General features: G+C 39.4%; 1 pseudogene; it reads right to left on the bottom strand.

Annotated features, from left to right (window-relative positions):
• Positions 1-4,781: 4,781 nt before the first annotated feature.
• LOC123460643 overlaps positions 4,782-6,000 on the bottom strand; it is a 32,245-nt pseudogene continuing 31,026 nt past the window's right edge.

The raw sequence follows: 6,000 nt of genomic DNA, 5'->3' as shown, positions 1-6,000 counted from the left end.
AGTAGCCTTCCTATATGCTAACAACAAACGCAAAGAGGATGAAATCAGAGAATCACTCCCATTCACAATTGCATCAAAGAAAATAAAGTACCTTGGAATAAACCTAACCAAGGATGTTAAGGAACTCTACAGTGAAAACTATAAAACACTCAAATGAGAAATTGCAGAAGACACTAGGAAATGGAAAAACATCCCTTATTCCTGGATTGGAAGAATCAATATTTTGAAAATGTCAATCTTACCAAGAGCAATCTACACATTTAATGCAATCCCATCAAAATTCCTATGGCATTCTTCATGAAAATAGCAAAAACAATCCAAAAAATTCATTTGGGATCACAAAAAAACTCGAATATCTAAAATAATACTGAGAAACAAAAATAAGTCTGGTGGTATCACCATACCTGATTTTAACTTATACTACAGAGCCATACTAGCAAAACAGTATGGTACTGGCACAAAAGCAGATATGTAGATCAATGGAACAGAATAGAGGACCCAGATGTAAGTCAGAGTTGCTATACCCACCTGATATTCCATAAAAATGGCAAAAATACTCATTGGAGAAAAGACTGCCTCTTCAGCAAATGGTGCTGGGAAAACTGGATATGTATCTGTAGAAGGATGAAAATAGATTCTTTTGTCTCTCCATGCACAAGAATTAAGTCCAAATGGATTAAAGACCTTAACATCAGACTGGAAACTCTGAAAGTGCTAGAGGAAAAAGTAGGGGAAACCCTTTAACATATTGGTCTTGGGAAAGCCTTTCTGAATATAACCCCAGTTGTTTAGGCAATAAAACCACAGATTAACCACTGGGACCTCATGAAATTACAAAGAGTTTGTACTGCAAACGACATTGAATGAAGCAAAGAGGCAACCTACAGAATGGGAAAAAATCTTTGCCAGCTATATATTTGATAGATGATTCATATCTAGAATATACAAAGAACTCAAAAAGTTAAATAATAAGAAATCAAACGAGCCAATCAAAAAATGGTCTATGGAGCTAAACAGAGAGTTCTCAAAGGAAGAAATACAGATGGCGTATGAGCATCTAAAAAAATGTTCTACATCCGTAGTGTTCAGGGAAATGCAGATTAAAACTACATTGAGATTCCATCTCAGTCTTGTCAGATTGGCTATCATCATGAAAACAAATGATCATAAATGCTGATGGGGATGTGGAAAAAGAGGAACCCTTCTACACTGCTGGTGGGAATGCAATCTGGTCGAGCCATTGTGGAAATCAGGGTGAAGGTTCCTAAAACAGCTAAAAATTGATGTACTATATGACCCAGCTATAGCACTCCTAGGCATATATCCTAAGGACTCATCTCATTTCCTTAGAAGTATGTGCTCAACCATGTTTATTGCCGATCAATTCATAATAGCTGAGAAATTGAACCAGCCTAGATGTCTCTCAACTGATGAGTGGATAATGAAGATATGGCACATTTATACAATGGAGTTCTACTCAGTGGTAAAGAAAATTGAAGTTATGAAATTTGCAGAAAAATGGGTGGATCTGGAAAGGATTATACTAAGTGAGGTATAACCCAAGCCCAGAAAGCCAAGTGCCACATGTTCTCTCATATGTTGATCCTAGCTTCGGATGATTGGGCTTCTGTGTGGGAAGGAAAAAACCTAGTAGCAGAGGCCAGTAAGCTAAAATGGAGACACAAAGGGAAGAGAAAGGAAGAGAGGAGGGTACTTAACAGGATGGTATTGTATATATGTAATTAGAAGAATAGATTAACAGGCATGAAAAGGCCCAAAGTGAGGTCAGGGCAAGAGATAGAGTAAAGGAAAGGTGGAGGGAGGGCTAATCAAAATCTAAGAGGATGTAAATAAATCATATGGAACCCTTTGGTTTTGGACAATGGAACAGCCATAGATCATTGCTAGAAAATTTTCAGTGACAGGGATGGGATACCTTCCAATGAGTTGTTGGTCAGGGAGGTCCCTGTGCCTCCAAAACATTATAGGCCATTGCTGAGGCCCTTGGTTTCCCACCAGTAATAGATGGTAAGACCCTATTGCTGAAGACTCCACATACTTGGGCTGCAAGGCCACAGAGAAACCCTGCTGAAACTGAGCTGATAACCTCCTCCATGTAGACCAGCTGACAGAAAGCTGGAAGAAGCATTGTACATGCAGTTCAATGGGAAAAAGAGATACCACCAGTGAAGATACTCAACAGTGGACACTGCAAGCCTTATAATTGGCCAGCCAGGCCAAATGAGCCAACGGGTGCAATAGTGGCATGTCTATCATGGTGGAAGCCAACTGCCTTCCTATTGGACTGGAGGCCCGCTCCATGGGAGGAGGGAATGGATAGATGATACTGAAACCCTACAACAGGGGTAGTCATGATCCCTGTTGCGGTCTGGATAAATGTATATACTATGCTTATCCAACTGCCCAGTAAGCACTTCTCTTAATATTCATACCCTTATGTTAATGCTACTCTCATTTTGGGTAGAGAATCTTCTCTTTTCAGATGGCAGTGACCTTGGGACAACCCTGAAGATATCATAGTGCTGGAAAGAAGTGACTGGAGTACTGAGTAACATCTCGATCACACCTCTCAAGGCTCAAGGTCTTATGTGGAAGAGGAGGTGGAAGGAATGTAAGAGCAAAAGGAAGGGTAGGACTCCTCACAATGTGTTCCCTTTAGACACAAACTGGCCTGGATATCCATGACCTCACAGTGCCTGACACTACCTACTCAAGACCATCATAATAGGAGGAAAGATAATACATCAAAATAAAAGAGAGACTGATTGAGATGGGGAGGGGATATGATGGAGAATGGAACTCCAAAGGGGAAAGTGGGGGGAGGGAGGGTATTACCATGGGATATTTTTTATAATCATGGAAAATGTTAATAAAAATTGAGAAAAAATGAAGAATAAGCAAAAATAGAAAAAAAATTAACAAATTCCTCTCATGCCCACATCCAACCTCTGGTGTCACCCTTTGATCATCTCCCTCATCTGAACAAATGCTTCCCGCACTACGTCTTCTTTGATGTCTTTTCCTTCTTCCATCATCCACAACAACCTTTTGATGAGTGCAGCATTTAGAAAGCATTTAGTAGGTAAAGAGAGCAGCTAAGGGACCATATCTGAAATCCTCACTTCATGTCTAAACAATAACCATGCCAACCATTTCTCCACATCCTCTGACTTTATATTCTTCTCCACTGCTCTTCTTCATTGTTCCCTGAAGCTTGTAGAGCCTGATGGAAATGTCTCATTTAATCATAAACATTCAATAGTCATTTATGCTCCATACTTTGAGGAGTTTTCAGTCACCCCAGTAATTACCACCTACTGCGAAAGAAGATTATCTCATCAAAGTTAAGAGCCCACTAATAGATGGGCAGAAGCTAAATATTTCAAGCGCAATTTTAAGAACACAACATATGTATTCATCCAAACAGGAGTAGCTTACCCCTAGGTCTGTGAACTTCCCAGTCATAGGCTTTTGGCTAGGTTGTTAGTATAAGAAATAATTTACCTTGAAAGAGCAGGATTAACTCAATTCAGATTTAGGAGATGAAATTAGGATATGGATTTAGGGCTATTGTATGAAGTTGTGCACACATCTGTGTGATGAAAAATAAAAATGTACATAAAAATTATAGAAAGATAATACTTGCTGGCAATTCTTATTGGTATGAGAAGCGTAACACTCACAATACAGGAATAGCAGTATGAAAGCAAAAATTCATACTCAGTTATAAGTTAGAAGCATTAATGTGGTAGTTTGAATGTGAAATGTTGGCTCAGCAGTTAAAGGCAATTACTTGAATCTGAAATGTCCACAGCGGTCACATATGTGTAATTCAGCCTCTTGCTCCATCTCTAGCTTGTGGTGTCTTGGGGAAAAGGGGGCTTGCTAGAGGAGGTGTGCCACTGGGGCTGGGTATAGAGATTTCATTGTCCAGCACTGCTTGCCAGTGCTAGTGAGTTCAAGCTTGGTGCTTCACCCCAGCTGATGTAAGAAAACATCCCCAACTACCTGTTCCCCCACCATGACCAACCGTCCCCTCAAAACTGAAAGTCAAAATAAACACTTTGTTTTTAGAAGTTTCTTCTGGTTAGGTGCTTTGTGCAAGCAAGACAAAGATAACTTCTACAATCAAGCATAAAAAATATTTAAACTTTTTGTTCACTTAATACCAAAGTAAGGAGTGAATTCTACTCTGAATGTTCATTCCTCCAGTGATATGTCTTCACAGTGTTTCTCTACAGGTTGGAGTGCCTTCTAGGTAACATTTGTCTGTTTCAAACACAAGCGATTTCCATGACTATTGACAACCATTCAAGATCTTTTCAACTACTCCCATTATTTCCCAAAATTTTCATTTTATGGATCACTATGTCCTGTTGGGAGTATTTCTTTTTTGAATAAGGAAAGTGTGAAAATAGGAAAACAAATAAAAATGTTTATTATTATGACCGTGCAGAAAAGAAATGATTTTAAATTGTCATGTGGTGATAACTTCTCATTTTAAAGTAAAGTTACATTAATGACTCAGTGGTAAATTCATATGAGTGTTTGGCTGCTTAGTTAAAGTGTGACAGGGAAGAGGAATTTGTAGGTATGTGTGCAGTGACTCCAGAATCTGCACAGTGAAGGATGGGTGTTGAGATCCTGGGAAGGTATGAGGGAGACGACACACAAGACACCCCGAGGGAGCAGGAGAGAGATGATTGCATGGGGGCAATGACAGGAGAGAGGAGCGTGGTAGCCAAGCAGGTTTATAATTATCAGAGAGAAATGAAGCAGATTTGGTAACATGGTGGCAAAGAAACAGATCCACTGGAAACTGGGTGATAGCAAGGGCCTTTTGGTCAACCACTGATTTCAGTCTGAAATTCTGTAAAATGGTGGTCAGGAATAGAAACAGCTCCATCAGGGCCAGGCCCTGTCCTGCACAAATCCATTTTCCTGGAAGGAATAAAAGCCAAGAAGATAATTATCCCTGTACATAAGTGTGAGTGTGAGAAGCATTGTGTGTGTAACTGGCACAAGAAAATATGAGTAACTGATGAGTTATTGAGTGGATGGTTAGCTCAATGGATGGAGGAAAGGACAACTAATTAGGTAAATGGATGAAACAGACTTGTTAACCACCTAGGATATGATCTTAAAACATATATTGTTCAAAAATATTTCTTAAAGAAAATATTTCTAATCCTGATGTGGTGGTATAAACCTAGGATACTGAGGAAGGGGCATTATGAATTCAGTATTAAAATTACAATAACAACAAAGACTGATGGGACAGAAAACAGGACACACAGCTCACATGTCAAGTTTCTATGTTCAGGTCACATGATTGTGAACAAAGGAAGAGCATAATCTCCTGAGATCATTTCTGGATATATTGTCACATCTACAATGTCTCCACAATCACGTGGTTACCTGATAACTTCTGATAGTCTTACCTGAGAGAAAATGGCCTGTCAGTGATTCATTACCCACCCTAAAAAGTCTGACATTTCCATTCTATATTCATTAGTAATTAACACCTTAGAGACATTTAAATTTTTTTTTCATTTATTTATTTGAGATAGAGAAAGAAGGAGAAAGAGGCAAATAGAGAATGGGCACATCAGGGTCTCCAGCCACTGCAAATGAACTCCAGATTCATGCGCCCCCTTGTGCATCTGGATTACATGGGTCCTGGGGAGTTGAACTGGGTCTGTTGGCTTTATAGGCAAAAGCCTTAACCTCTCAGCCATCTCTCCAGCCCCTTAGAGACATTTAGTAGAATGTTTCTTAGTTATTTTACATTTAATGCTGAAACATGAGGGAGGAGAGATGGTGGTTATTTATCCCAAAGGACCTGCTTTCCTGGAAACGTGTGATGCTCTCACCACAATAGTCCTACTGCATTACAATGAATGATTTTGGAAACTTCAGTGTTTTCCTTGTTTTGGCAGACTTCTGTCTGCATTAGCTAATCCTGGCAGAGAGAAACAT

This window comes from Jaculus jaculus, chromosome 1, assembly GCF_020740685.1.
Source record: "Jaculus jaculus isolate mJacJac1 chromosome 1, mJacJac1.mat.Y.cur, whole genome shotgun sequence".
In the NCBI taxonomy this organism is placed as follows: Eukaryota; Metazoa; Chordata; class Mammalia; order Rodentia; family Dipodidae; genus Jaculus; species Jaculus jaculus.
The sequence above is the reverse complement of the archived record's forward strand: the minus strand, read 5'-3'. Positions and strand labels throughout refer to the sequence as shown.